The sequence below is a fragment of the Cherax quadricarinatus genome, chromosome 100 (genome assembly GCF_038502225.1).
Source record: "Cherax quadricarinatus isolate ZL_2023a chromosome 100, ASM3850222v1, whole genome shotgun sequence".
Lineage (NCBI taxonomy): Eukaryota > Metazoa > Arthropoda > Malacostraca > Decapoda > Parastacidae > Cherax > Cherax quadricarinatus.
This window is the reverse complement of record NC_091391.1, coordinates 8638705-8653726: the sequence shown is the minus strand read 5'-3', so window position 1 is coordinate 8653726 and position 15022 is coordinate 8638705. Positions and strand designations below refer to the sequence as shown.

Below are 15022 nucleotides of genomic sequence, written 5' to 3'. Positions count from 1 at the left end.
AGGCAAGACCATGTAGTCCAAACTGATCAGCTGACGCCCTGTCGCAAATGCACCAACGTTCGGTGAGTATACAGTGCTGAATGACAGGGGATGTCGTTTGAGCAGCAAGCAGCCAGGCATCGACACCATGCCTAGCTCTTCTAAGGCAGGGTAGGTGCCTGAGCCAGAGCTTGCAGGTCATAAGACTGCCATTCCCCTTAGCCCCTTTGGGGAGGGGATGGAAGACCAGAGAGGCCTAGCTTCTCCCTAAGAGCCCCGTGAGGGTGGGGAATGCGGCTAGGCCTGGAGACAATTGGTCCCAAAGATGAGGGGGTACCTGTGCCTCCTCCCATGGGAGACTTAGGTCTCAGACACTCCCTAGATAGGGAGCCAAGGCCGGGCCGCCAATTGGAAAAGACCCGGGCTGGGAGAATTCCAGCAAATCAGCAAGAAGAAGAAGGAGCCAGGGGAGGGGAGGATAACAGAGGTAAAATCAGAAAGGGCTGTAAGGAATGCTAAAGGAAGTATTATCAAAGTTTGTGTAATAAATCAGCTGCTGTCAGAAATTCAAAGAGGAAGTCTGTGCCAAAAGTGGGGCCGTCAGCGAGGAGGGAAGATAAAATAATGGCGTTAGAGCGGTGACGACGTTGGAGGTGAATTCTGCATGCTTGCTGAGAAATGGGACAGGCCACTAGATTATGACAAACTGAAACTGGAACCTGACTATTCTCAGAGTGAATTAAGGCATCTCTCCATGAGATGTGTAGACAGGAGAGAACAGTCTCCCAACCTTGGCAACGATGATAAGGCCAAACATCTAAACTTGGCTTGATTGAATATCAGACCAACGGTGTTGCCAAAGGTTGCAAAGGTGGTTAGAAATTACAGCAAAATAGTCTGAGAATACAGCACCTCTGTATGGAACCGGCAGTTCACATACTGCTGACCACGCAGTAGTCTGCCTGCTCATAGCCCTGATCATCTACATGACCAGGGATGCTTGCAAAGCACTAGAGTAGTCTGAGACTACGACAAACGTTGAGGTAGGCATAAATGCAATATGAACAACTGCAATAAGAACTGCATACAGTTCAGCTGTCTGACAAATGCAGAGTCTAATAAATATCCTTGCAATACGGTGTCTGGGAACACTGCTGCAAACCTGACACTGTCAGAAGATTTAAAACCATCAGTGTACACTGCAAAGACATGAGAATGAAACCTGAAGTGGTCGAGAAAAATTGAGCGTAGGTATTTGAGCTTTCATGCACGGCAGTTGAAGAACAGACATGAACAGTCTGAACATCCCAGGAATGAAGAGAAAAGTTACATGGTAGATGAACATATAAAGGGCGGCAAATGAAGAGAAGTCAGGAGCTAGTGATGTGAAAGAGAAAAAGGGAACAGGGTCGGCTAATGAATAACGTACCTCTACTAATGTCCGATACTATCCTGTACGTTGAAGGATCGTGAAAGTCATGTGAGTAGGCAAAATAAGAGAGGCAATGGGCATCACGGCGATTGTTCAAGGATGGAACATTCGCCATTGCATGTAGGCTATCGGCAAGTGAGAAGCGAAAAGCATCTAGACACAAACGTAATTTCTGATGATGGATAGGATCAAGTTTAGGAGTTTGGGAGAGGCTGCAGAATATATCTGGTCGCCATTGTTTACTTTTGATGAAATTAGGGCTGAATGCGGTCGAAGAAGAGTTAGACGGTCGGCCAACCTCCACCCCCCTTCCCCACGAAAGATGAGCGAGGGTTTTAACCCTTTGACTGTTTCGGTCGTATATATACGTCTTACACGCCACTGTTTGACATATTTGTACACGTAAATTCTAGCGGCTTCAAATCGCACACGAGAAAGCTGGTAGGCCTACATGAGAGAGAATGGGTCTGAGTGGTGGGTGTGCACCCTGTGAAAAAAATCTGGAACTCAGTGGTGCATTGTGGGAACGCCATCTTGGTAGGACATTTTCACCATGCCTCGCAGTAAGAAGTACCTCACTACTGGGAGGATTGGAGGTTTTCTGTTCCCAAGTGATAGCTCTAACAGCGATGAAAGTGTCAGTGAAAGTGAATTCCAGGGTTTTCAAGCAGGTGTGACCGAAAACAGTGCCCAGGATAACGAAATTAGTGATGAAAACCCAGATGACCCACGACCTTCCACCTCTGGTGCTGGGCCGGCTCGTTCATGTTCACCTGCACCAGGACGAAAGAGGAACCTTTTGCCCGTGTACAAGGCTCAGATGTGAGCAGTGCAAGTGATAGTGATAGTGATTTCACAGTTATTGAAAGCAGTTCTAGTTGCGACAGTGAGGGTGAATATTCCCCAGTGAAGCGGCAGTATGTAGACGTAGCATGCGGTCTGGTAGTGTGTCATATGCTGTTCTAAGGGGAAGGAGTAAATCTCGGAGCACATCCCGTGGCCCTACACCACGACCTGATAGTGAAGATGACGATATTGTCACGATGGGTATGAATGATGTGAGCAAGGCAGCAGGTAGTGGTGGTGATAGTGATGGTGGCATGAGTCATGTGACACCTGCAGCAGGCCACGCTACTACCGACGCTGCTGACTCTTCACGACTACAACCAGCCCCACCCAACCCCACACTCCCACAACCTGCACAATCACAACCTGCACAACCACAACCTGCACAACCACAACCGCGTTTCAATATCCAGAACCCACCATCTGGGATTGGCAGGAAGGTGATGAGTTTGTTCCCAGTCCCCATGACTTTGATGAAACACAAAATGGAACACGGCCATCGTGTTCACTTGGGAACAATGCTACTGAACTGGAATGCTTTAAGTTCTTCTTCGATGAACCCCTGATGGACATTATTGTCAGGGAAACCAACACATACTATGAGTACACCATGGCAAATACAATTATCTCACCAAGACCCCGGCTACACTAGTGGAAGAACACAACTGTGGCAGAGATGTACCTGTTTTTTGCCACAATAATGCTTATGCAAGATACTCTTAAAGGAGTCTCACAGATAACTTTGTTTGCTGACACTAACTTGTCTTGTGCAAAAAATTTCATTTGTTCACACTATCACATCCATATCTGCGTTATTTAACATTTTCATGGTCCTGTGTTCTTTAGACTCATGTTAGTCTCTAACAGTAATGTTCTCAGTAATATTTTTTCAGTCATATTCTCAGGTTAATACAGACGCAAAGACTAGAAAATGGTACTGTTAAAGTTCTGTGAAGCAATCAGTAATGATTAATAATCTGTAAGTTTACACTGCCTTTTAATTTATCTTTTGCAATAAATGCATCGGCCGGGAATCGAACCCGGGCCTCCCGCGTGGCAGGCGAGAATTCTACCACTGAACCACCGATGCTACGAACTTCGCTTTGGTACACTTTATACTTCATATTTTTTTTATAACTGTGTTAAAATTAATTTAAAAGATATCAGTTAATACTGGAAACAAATAATGAACACATTATACAAGTTAGGAGGTTCAAGAAATTATGTCTTTCCAGTGAGGAACTGAACTGTCATTTTCTTTTCTCTTTTCCTCTGACCACAACATCGTGTTCCTGGTCTGTTTATTTTATCTATGAATGGAACTTCAACATGAAGGATCAGTTTGTACAAACATCAAACAAGATTTAATGTCACACTTATTGTACACAGGAGCGAACAACCACATCTATCCAGCATCAGCCACAAGAATTACAATTTAGAAGAAAGTGTTCCAGTAGTAGTTGACGTTCACGATGGACGTAACATGATAAATATGATATAAAAACATTAATATTAAGTAAGTAGATAAGTGAGTTCATTCAGGTATTGTTGTGCATGGATGAAGTGGCATAAATTGTCGTGTATGAGAGCGCAGGTGTGCATGACCTGGGATATCCCAGAGGCAGACAAGGTGACTTATTTCCTTGGAGGTCCTAAACCAATCTAGGTCCTTGGAGGTCCTAAACTCATCAAGGTCCTTGGAGGTTCTAAACTCATCAAGGTCCTTGGAGGTCCTAAACCCATCTAGGTCCTTGGAGGTCTTAAACCCATCTAGGTCCTTGGGGTCCTAAACCCATCGAGGTCCTTGGAGGTCCTAAACCCATCTAGGTCCTTGGAGGTCCTAAGCCCATCTAGGTCCTTGGAGGTCCTAAACCCATCTAGGTCCTTGGAGGTCCTAAACCCATCTAGGTCCTTGGAGGTCCTAAACCCATCTAGGTCCTTGGAGGTCCTAAACCCATCTAGGTCCTTGGGGGTCCTAAACCCATCGAGGTCCTTGAAGGTCCTAAACCCATCTAAGAACTTGGAGGTCCTAAACCCATCTAGGTCCTTGGAGGTCCTAAATCCATCTAGGTCCTTGGGGGTCCTAAACCCATCTAGGTCCTTGGAGGTCCTAAACCCATCGAGGTCCTTGGAGGTCCTAAACCCATCTAGGTCATTGGAGATTCTAAACCAAACTAGGCCCTTGGAGGTCCTAAACCCATATAGGTCCTTGGAGGTCCTAAACCCATCTAGGTCCTTGGAGGTCCTAAACCCATCTAGGTCCTTTGAGGTCCTAAACCCATCTAGGTCCTTGGAGGTCCTAAACTCATCTAGATCCTTGGGGGTCATAAACCCATCGAGGTCCTTGAAGGTCCTAAACCCATCTAGGTCCTTGGAGGTCCTAAACCCATCTAGGTCCTTGGAGGTCCTAAATCCATCTAGGTCCTTGGGGGTCCTAAACCCATCTAGGTCCTTGGAGGTCCTAAACCCATCGAGGTCCTTGGAGATCCTAAACCCATCTAGGTCATTGGAGGTCCTAAACCCATCTAGGTCCTTGGAGGTCCTAAACCCATCTAGTCCTTGGGGGTCCTAAACCCATCCAGGTCCTTGCAGGTCCTAAACCCATCTAGGTTCTTGGAGGTCCTAAACCCATCTAGGTCATTTGAGGTCCTAAACCCAACTAGGTCCTTGGAGGTCCTAAACCCATCTAGGTATCATACATGGCAGTGCACATTTTTAATGACTTAGGATAGCCTAAGAAAAGAGAGGCAGACTTATTTCTATTCAAGTCGTAACCTGTCTAGTTACAGCGGTACAAAGGCACACATGGTTGATTGTAACATGGTGATTGTAACTTGTTTAGTGGTTTACAGAATTTTGCTGTTAGTGGTGTTAAAGGATATTGGGAAAAATTAGGAATTGCTAGTTATGTTATGTCCTCCAAGGACCTAGATGGGTTTAGGACCTCCAAGGACCTAGTTGGGTTTAAGACCTCCAAGGACCTAGATGGGTTTAGGACCTCCAAGGACCCAGATGGGTTTAGGACCTCCAAGGACCCAGATGGGTTTAGGACCTCCAAGGACCCAGATGTGTTTATGACCTCCAAGGACCCAGATGGGTTTAGGACCTCCAAGGACCCAGAGGGGTTTTGGACCTCCAAGGACCTAGATGTGTTTATGACCTGCAAGGACCCAGATGGGTTTAGGACCTCCAAGAACCCAGATGGGCTTAGGACCTCCAAAGACCTAGATGTGTTTATGACCTCCAAGGACCCAGATGGATTTAGGACCTCCAAGGACCCAGATGGGTTTAGGACCTCCAAGGACCTAGATGGGTTTAGGACCTCCAAGGACCTAGATGGGTTTACGACCTCCAAGGAACTAGATGGGTTTAGGACCTCTTAGGACCTTGATGGGTTTAGGATCTCCAAGGACCTAGATGGGTTTATGACCTTCAAGGACCTAGATGGGTCTAGGACTTCCAAGGGCATACATAGGTTTAGAACCTCCAAAGACCTAGATGTGTTTAGGACCTCCAAGGACCTAGTTAGGTTTAGGACCTCCAAGGACCTAGATGAGTTTAGGACTTCCAAGGACCTAGAAAGGTTTAGAACCTCCAAAGACATATGCGTTTAGGACCTCCAAGGACATAGATGGGTTTAGGACCACTTAGGACCTAGACGGGTTTAGGACATCCAAGGATCTAGACGGGTTTAGGACCTCCAGGGACCTAGATGGGTTTAGGACCACCAAGGCCCTAGATGGGTTTAGGACCTCCAAGGACCTAGATGGGTTTAGAACCTCCAAGGACCTTGATGAGTTTAGGACCCCCAAGGACCTAGATGGGTTTAGAACCTCCAAGGACCTTGATGAGTTTAGGACCTCCAAGGAAATAAGTCACCTTGTCTGCCTCTGGGATATCCCAGGTCATGCACACCTGCGCTCTCATACACGACAATTTATGCCACTTCATCCATGCACAACAATACCTGAATGAACTCACTTATCTACTTACTTAATATTAATGTTTTTATATCATATTTATCATGTTACGTCCATCGTGAACGTCGACTACTACTGGAACACTTTCTTCTAAATTGTAATTCTTGTGGCTGATGCTGGATAGATGTGGTTGTTCGCTCCTGTGTACAATAAGTGTGACTTTAAATCTTGTTTGATGTTTGTAGAAACTGATCCTTCATGTTGAAGTTCTATTCATAGATAAAATAAACAGACCAGGAACACGATGTTGTGGTCAGAGGAAAAGAGAAAAGAAAATGACTGTTCAGTTCCTCACTGGAAAGACATAATTTCTTGAACGTCCTTACTTGTATAATGTGTTTATTATTTGTTTCCAGTATTAACTGATATCTTTTACATTAATTTTAACACACTTATAAAAAGATATTAAGTATAAAGTGAACCTAAGCGAAGCTCGTATCATCGGTGGTTCAGTGGTAGAATTCTCGCCTGCCACGCGGGAGGCCCGGGTTCGATTCCCGGCCGATGCATTTATTGCAAAAGATAAATTAAAAGGCAGTGTAAACTTACAGATTATTAATCATTACTGATTGTTTCACAGAACTTTAACAGTACCATTTTCTAGTCTTTGCGTCTGTATTAACCTGAGAATATGACTGAAAAAATATTACTGAGAACATTACTGTTAGAGACTAACATGAGTCTAAAGAACACAGGACCATGAAAATGTTAAATAACGCAGATATGAATGTGATAGTGTGAACATGGAGTGCAAGGCTGAGTGAATGTAAACATTGTAATACCTAGACAAAGAAAGTTAGTGTCAGCAAGCAAAGATATCTGTGAGACTCCTGTGAGAGTGTCTCAGATAACACAGCAAGCAAAGATATCTGTGAGACTCCTGTGAGAGTGTCTCAGATCTCAGATAGAGTGTCACAGTGAGACAGCTCAACAAAGATATCTGTGAGACTCCTGTGAGAGTGTCTCAGATAACACTGTCAGCAAACAAAGATAACTGTGAGACTCCTGTGAGAGTATCTCAGATAACAAGCAAGATATCTGTGAGACTCCTGTAAGAGTATCTCAGATAACACTGTCAGCAAACAAAGATATCTGTGAGACTCCTGTAAGAGTATCTCAGATAACACTGTCAGCAAACAAAGATATCTGTGAGACTCCTGTAAGAGTATCTCAGATAACACTGTCAGAAAACAAAGATATCTGTGAGACTCCTGTAAGAGTATCTCAGATAACACTGTCAGCAAACAAAGATATCTGTGAGACTCCTGTAAGAGTATCTCAGATAACACTGTCAGCAAACAAAGATATCTGTGAGACTCCTGTAAGAGTATCTCAGATAACACTGTCAGCAAACAAAGATATCTGTGAGACTCCTGTAAGAGTATCTCAGATAACACTGTCAGCAAACAAAGATATCTGTGAGACTCCTGTGAGAGTATCTCAGATAACACTGTCAGCAAACAAAGATATCTGTGAGACTCCTGTGAGAGTGTCTCAGATAACACACTCAGCAAACAAAGATATCTGTGAGACTCCTGTGAGAGTATCTCAGATAACACTATCAGCAAACAAAGATATCTGTGAGACTCCTGTGAGAGTGTCTCAGATAACACTGTCAGCAAACAAAGATATCTGTGAGACATATGTGCAACTGTAAGAGTATCTCAGTCCATAACTTGACTGTCAGTCCCTCAACCTTGAGTCGATGTGGTCAGTCCATCTTGAATAGAATACGGCATAAGTGCGGAGAAGCAGCTTATAAACCGTAGGCAGAAGAGGTGCAGCAGTCGTAGGTCTTGTCACATTTGTTCAATGTGGAAGTAGGTCGTGCTCAAGGTTGAGGGACTGATTACCTCACTCTCCTCCTGCTCTTCATGATTCTCCTTTGTATGGACTGATGAAGCCACTGTGTGGCGAAATGTTTCCTCAATAAAGATAGAGTTGCACATGTGTCTAATTTACAAACAAAGATGTATGTGAGACTCCTGTAAGAGTATCTCAGATAACACTGTCAGGTGTATCTCTGTATTTACACATTAGTTTTACAGTTTTAGTTTATGAGCTATTACCTTTATTGACAAGCTAAAAGTTGTACTCACCTAGTTGTTGTTGCAGGGGTCGATTCACAGCTCTTGGCCCCGCCTCTTCACTGGTCGCTACTAGGTCACTTTTCCTGCTCCATGAGCTTTATAATACCTCTTCTTAAAGGTATGTATGGGTCCTGCCTCCACTACATCACATACCAGACTATTCCACTTCCTGACAATTCTGTGACTGAAGAAATACTTCCTAACATCTCTGTGATTCATCTGAGTTTTCAACCTCCAACTGTGTCCCTTTGTTGTTGTGTCCCATCTCTAGAACATCCTGTCTCCGTCCATCTTGTCGATTCTTCTCAGTATTTTTCATGTCATCATCATATACCCCCTATCTGTCTTGTCCTCCAGTGTCGTCAGGTCGATTTCCCTTAACCTCTTCTCGTAGGACATGCCCCTTAGCTCCGGGACTAGCGTTGTTGTAAACTTTGCACTTTCTCTAATTTCCTGACGTGCTTGGCTAGGTGTTGGTTCCAAACTGGTGCTGCATACTCCAAAATGTGCCTTACGTACGCGGTGTACAGGGTCCAGAACGATTAATTATTGAGATGTTAGAATGCTATTCATAGGTTTGCTAGGCACCCGTATGCTGCAGCAGTTATTTGGTTGATGTGCGCCTCAGGAGATATGCCCGGTGTTATACTCACCCCAAGACCCTTTCCCTTGAGTGAGGTTTGTAGGCTCTGGCCCCCTAGACTGCGGTCTTCCTTGCCCTTCCCCAATCTTCATGACTTTGCATTGGGTGGGGTAGAACTCCAGGAGCCACTTTCAGGACCAGGCCTGCAACCTGTCTTCCGATTGAATTTTTCTCATTAACTTCACATCATCTGCAAACAGGGACACTTTTGAATCTCTTCCTTCTGCCATGTCGTTCACATGTAACAGAAACAGCACCGATCCTGAGACTGACCCCTGTGGAACCCCGCTCGTTACTGACTCCCTCTCTGACACCACGTCACGTACCATGACTCGCTCATGTCTTCCTGACAGGTATTCCCTGATCCATTGCAGTGCCTTTCCTGTTATCCTTGCATAGTCCTCCACCTTGTGTGGAACTGTGTTGAAAGCCTTATTACAGTCCAAGAAGACACAGTCTACCCACCCCTTTCTCACTTTTTGTCTTACTGCTGTCACCTTGTCAGAGAACTCCAGTAGGTTTGTGACACATGATTTCCCGTCCCTGAAACCGTGCTGGTTGTCGATGATAAACTCATTCCTTTTTAGATGCTCCACCACACTTTTCCTGATAATCTTCTCCATGACATCAGTTTGTGGTGTACCCCACCTCTACGTCTTTCTGGAGTCCCTTCTGTCTCCTCTTTGAATCTCATGTTGAGTTCGTCACATAATTCTCGATCTTTTCATGTGATGTCCCCTCCTTCCCTTCTTAGCCTGATTACCTGGTCTTTGACCGTTGTTTTCCTCCTGATGTGGCTGTCCAACAGCTTTGGGTAATTTTTGGCCTTCGCTGCTATGTTATTTTTGTATTGTCTATGGGTCTCCTTACCTCTGCATATTCATTTCTGACTCTTTGACAGCTCTCCTAATTCTCCTCGGTCATTTATTTTCCTTCTATACTTCTTCCATTCTCTAGCACACTTGGTTTTGGCCTCTCGTTATTTCTGTTACCTTTGGATACAAACGTCTCCTCAGCTTCCTTGTATATTGTTGTCACATATCCCTTTATCTCATTTACTGACATCCCTGAAGGTTCTCTGTCCCATTGAACCTCATGCAAGAAATTCTTCATGTTTGTGTAGTCCCCATTTCATGTGGTTCTGAGCAGGGAAGCAGGAAGGGCAGGACGAATGAAGCCAAACTACATGAGAGGGGACTACACAGACATGAAGAATTTCCTGCATGAGGTTCAGTGGGACAGAGAACTGGCAGGGAAGTCAGTAAATGAGATGAAGGGATATGTGACAACAATATGCAAGGAAGCTGAGGAGAAGTTTGTACCCAAAGGTAACAGAAATAACGAGAGGCCAAAACTAAGTGTACTAGCTTTGCCCTGCTTGCATGAGCCCTTCTGGCCACTTCAGCCAGTGTGTCAACCATTGCACTGCTCCTCTCATCATGTTCTTGCCTTGGCCTCCAGCTGTTCTGTGGAGGGGGGTTATACATCACTGCAGTAACCACCTTTGGACCTCCAGACTGAAGTGTTCCTGTTATGTAGTCTCTTGCTTCTCCTCTGTCTCCTTCTCCAGCTTATCAAAATCCCATTCGTTTTTGATGAGCAGTAACACTCCTCCTCCCCCTCTGTTCCATTTGTCTTTCCTCAGGATCTAATATCCCGTTGGAAAGATGGCATCTGTTATCATTCCTGTGAGCTTGGTTTCTGTGACACCTATGATGTCCAGTGATGCTTCTTTGATTCTTTCATGCCACTTGTCCAACTTATTCACTGTTTCATCAGTATTGATGTACCATACTTTCAGTTTCCTCTCCAACACTGTTTTGGAGGGTCTGTGGGGTGACCTGGCATTATGCTGTGGGATTCTAGAGCATAGTGTGGGGTGGGGGCTGTAAGTGTGGATTGTGGTCTGTGTTGGGATAGCATGTTTGGCTGTGATGTTCTGAGGAGGGTTTTGTGTGTGTGCTTGTTGCACTGGCCGGCTCTGGTTGTCCTCTGCTGACTCTGTCCTTGTCTCTCTTCCTAGCCCCTTTTATTTTTGTGTCCTCTCCCTCAGCTGCTGTCATTCTGTTCTTGTTCTGTCATGGTCTAGGAACATCCTCTTGTATACTGATTCCCTCAGCAGTGATTTCTCTTGCAGGATTTGGTTCTGCACCATTTCTCTCTTGACAATCAGTTTAACTGGACTATTTCTCCCCTTCAAGTACACCCTATTCTCTAAAAATTTACTATCTCAGTCATGTCCTCCTTGCCTATTCCTTTAATGATGTTTTCAGTCTTTTTTTTCTCCCATCTTTCATTGTGTCCTCCCTTCACTCTCCTGAAGCCCGTGAATACACACTGACTTCTCTCTCTCCTCCTCCCATTGCCTTTTCATCTGTCTGTCTGGGTCCTATTTGTACATAGCCATTGTCTCCCATATTTTTTCCTGTAACTCTGGGTGGCTTGGTCGTGCCTCTGCATGGGACCAGTTATCTTCTCTACCTGCTCCCCCCTTATTGCTATGCCTGCTCCTAACAGCTCTCCCCCTTCATTCCTTGCCTTGCTTTGGTGGACTGATAGGGCATTAGAGTAAGTCTTGTCTCCTTCCTTTCCATTGGGCCAGTTTAATAGGGGTATACCTGCATCAGATGCCATGTCTCCTCTCAGCAATAGCTCTGTAACTCAATTCAGCGTATTTACCTCATATTCTCGGATGGGTATCTTGGCTTCTGCAGTTTCAGCTTGCGACTCCTATTTCGTCTTCTCTGTCTGCACCCTCTTCCATCTATTCTTCCTTACCAGGACCATCTTCCTCTGATCCCCAGGGCCTTCGACTTCCCCTGCTGAGTACCCATTACTTTTTTTTTAATGGGTAAGGTTTTGTAGTGCATATGTGTACTGTTTGTGTGTGTGTGTGTGTGTCTCACCTAGTTTTGGTTGCAGGGGTTGAGTCATAGCTACTGGCCCTGCCTCTTCACTGGTCGCTACTGGGTCACTCTTCCTGCTCCATGAGCTTTATATACCTCTTCTTAGAGTTATGTATGGAGCCTGCCTCCACTACATCACTTAATAAACTATTCCGCTTCCTGACAACTCTGTGACTGAAGGAATACTTCCTAACGTCCCTGTGATTCATCTGAGTCTTCAACTTCCAACTGTGACCCCTTGTTGCTGTGTCCCATCTCTGGAACATCCTGTCTCTGTAATATCTCTCCTCTCACTATTTTATAACTTATCATATCACCCTTATCTCTCCTGTCCTCCAGTGTCGTAAGGTCGATCTCCTTTAATCTTTCCTCGTAGGACATATCCCTTAGCTCCGGCCCTAATATTGTTGCAAATCTTTGCACTTTCTTGCTTGGCTTGGTGTGGGTTCCAAACTAGTGCTGCATACTCCAATATGGGCCTGACATACACAGTGTACAGGGTCCTGAATGAGTCCTTTTTAAGATGTCAGAATGCTGTTCTTAGGTTTGCTGGGCACCTGTATGCTGCAGCAGTTATTTGGTTGATGTTCACCTCCAGAGATGTGCCCGGTGTTATATTCACCCCAAGATCCTTTTCCTTGAGCGAGATTTGAAGTCTGTGGCCCCCTAGAGTGTACTCCGTCTGTGGTCTTCTTTGCCATTCCCCAATCTTCATGACTTTGTATTTGGTGGGACTGAACTCCAGGAGCCAGTTGCTGGACCATGCCTGCAGCCTCTCCAGATCTCTTTGTAATTCTGCCTGGTCCTCATCTGATTGAATTCTTCTCATCAACTTCACATCATCTGCAAACAGGAACACTTCAGAGTCTATTCCTTCCATCATGTCGTTCACAAATACCAGAAGCAGCACCGTTCCTGAGACTGACCCCTGTGGAACCCCACTCATTACAGGTGCCCACTCTGAAACCTTACCACGCACCATAACTCGCTGTTGTCTTCCAGACAGGTATTCTCTGGTCCACTGTAGTGCTTTCCCTGTTATCCCTGCCTGAACCTCCAGCTTTTGTACTAATCTCTTGTTTAGAACTGTGTCAGACACCTTACACTCCGAGAAAATGCAATCTACCCACCCCTCTTACTGCTGTCACTCTATTATAGAACTCCAGTAGGTTTGTGACACAGGATTTCCCATCCCTGAACCTGTGGAGGCTGTCATTCATAAGCTCATTCCTTTCTAGGTGCTCCACCACTCTTCTGATCATCTTCTCCATTACCTTGTATACTATACATGTTAGTGACACTGGTCTTTTGTTTAGTGCTTCGTGTCTGTATCCTTTTTTAAAAATCAGGACTACATTTGCTGTCTTCCATACCTCAGGTATTCGCCCTGTTTTGACAGATGTGTTCAAGATTGTTGTTAGTGGTACACATAGTACCTCTGCTCCCTCTTTCAGGACCTATGAGATGTTATCTGGCCCCATTGCCTTTGAGGTATCTAGCTTGCTTAGCAGCCTCTTCGCTTCTTCCTTGGTTGTATGTATTGAGTCCAACACTTGATGGTGAACCTCCTCTCTCTGTCTTTCTGGAGTCCCTTCTGTCTCAACTGTGAACACTTCTTTGAATATCATGTTTAGCTCCTCACATACTTCACAGTTGTTTTTTTATATCCCCTCCTGCCTTCCTCAGCCTGATTACCTGGCCCTTGACTGTTGTTTTCCTCCTGATGTGGCTGTACAACAGCTTCATATCAGATTTGGCTTTCGCCGCTATGTCATTTTCATATTGCCGTTGGGCCTCCCTTCTTACCTATGCATATTCATTTCTGGCCCTCTGACTTCTCTCCTTATTCTCCTGGGTCCTTTGCTTTCTATACTTCTTCCATTCTCTAGCACAGTTGGTTTTGGCCTCTCTACACCTCTGGGTGAACCAAGGGCTCACCCTGGCTTTCTCGTTATTTCTATCACCCTTGGACACAAACCTCTCCTCAGCTTCCTTGTATATTATTGTCACATATTCCATCAACTCATTTACTGACTTCCCTGCCAGTTCTCTGTCCCACTGAACCCCGTGAAGGAAACTTTTCATGCCTGCGTAGTCTCCTCTCTTGTAGTTTTGCTTCATTCATCCTGCCCTTCCTGCTTCTCTCTCCACTTGTAACTCTGCTATGCATTAAAAGCTCAGAACCATATGGTCACTTGCCCCCAAGAGGTCTTTCACATGCGACCTCGTCAATAACTGCATTACTCAAGATGAATACTAGGTCCAGTCTCGCTGGTTCATCCTTTCCTCTGTCTCTGGTAGTGTCCCTTACGTGTTGGTACATGAGGTTTTTTTCCAGTACGACCTCCATCTTAGCCCTCCACGTTTCTGGGACCCATATGGCTCCAGGTTCTCCCAGTCGATTTCTTTGTGGTTGAAGTCATCCATAATCAGTAGCTTCGCTCAGCTTACATGAGCCCTTCTGGCCACTTCCGCCACTGTGTCCACCATCGCTCTATTGCTCTCTTCATACTCTTGCCTTGGACTCCTGCTGTTCTGTGGTGGGTTATACATCACTGCAATTACCACCTTGGGACCTCTAGATTGAAGTGTTCCTATTATGTAATCTCTTGCTTCTCCTCTGCCTCCCCTCTTCAGCTCATCAAAATCGCATTGGTTTTTGATAAGTAATGCTACTCCTCCACCCACTCTGTTCCCTCTGTCTTTCCTCAGGATTTGATATCCAGTTGGAAAGATGGCATCTGTTATCATTCCTGCGAGCTTGGTTTCTGTGAGAGCTATGATGTTCGGTGATGCCACTTTGACTCTTTCGTGCCACTCCTCCCACTAATTTGTTATTCCATCCACATTGGTGTACCATACCTTCCATTTCCTCTCCAACACTGTGTTCTGGGAGGTCTGTGAACGTGGGGGACCTGGCAGTGTGCTGTGGGATTCTTCAGCGTATTGTCGGGGTGGGGGATGTAAGTGTGGACTGTGAACTCGCCTAATTGTACTCACCTAATTATGGTTGCAGGGGTCGAGACTCAGCTCCTGGCCCTGCCTCTTCACTGATTGCTACTAGGTCCTCTCCCACTCTGCTTCCTGAGCTTTGTCACACCTCTTCTTAAAACTATGTATGGTTCCTGCCTCCACTACTTCACTTG

The 15022-nt window shown here is 45.2% G+C and overlaps 2 non-coding genes across 2 annotated transcripts; one reads left to right on the top strand and one right to left on the bottom strand.

Moving 5' to 3' along the window:
* Positions 1-3276: 3276 nt before the first annotated feature.
* On the bottom strand, positions 3277-3347 carry TRNAG-GCC (transfer RNA glycine (anticodon GCC)). Its single transcript has one exon. It is a non-coding gene; the product is annotated as a tRNA-Gly (tRNA).
* A 3328-nt stretch (positions 3348-6675) lies between these two features.
* Positions 6676-6746, top strand: TRNAG-GCC (transfer RNA glycine (anticodon GCC)). Its single transcript has one exon. It is a non-coding gene; the product is annotated as a tRNA-Gly (tRNA).
* The last annotated feature ends 8276 nt before the right edge of the window (positions 6747-15022 follow it).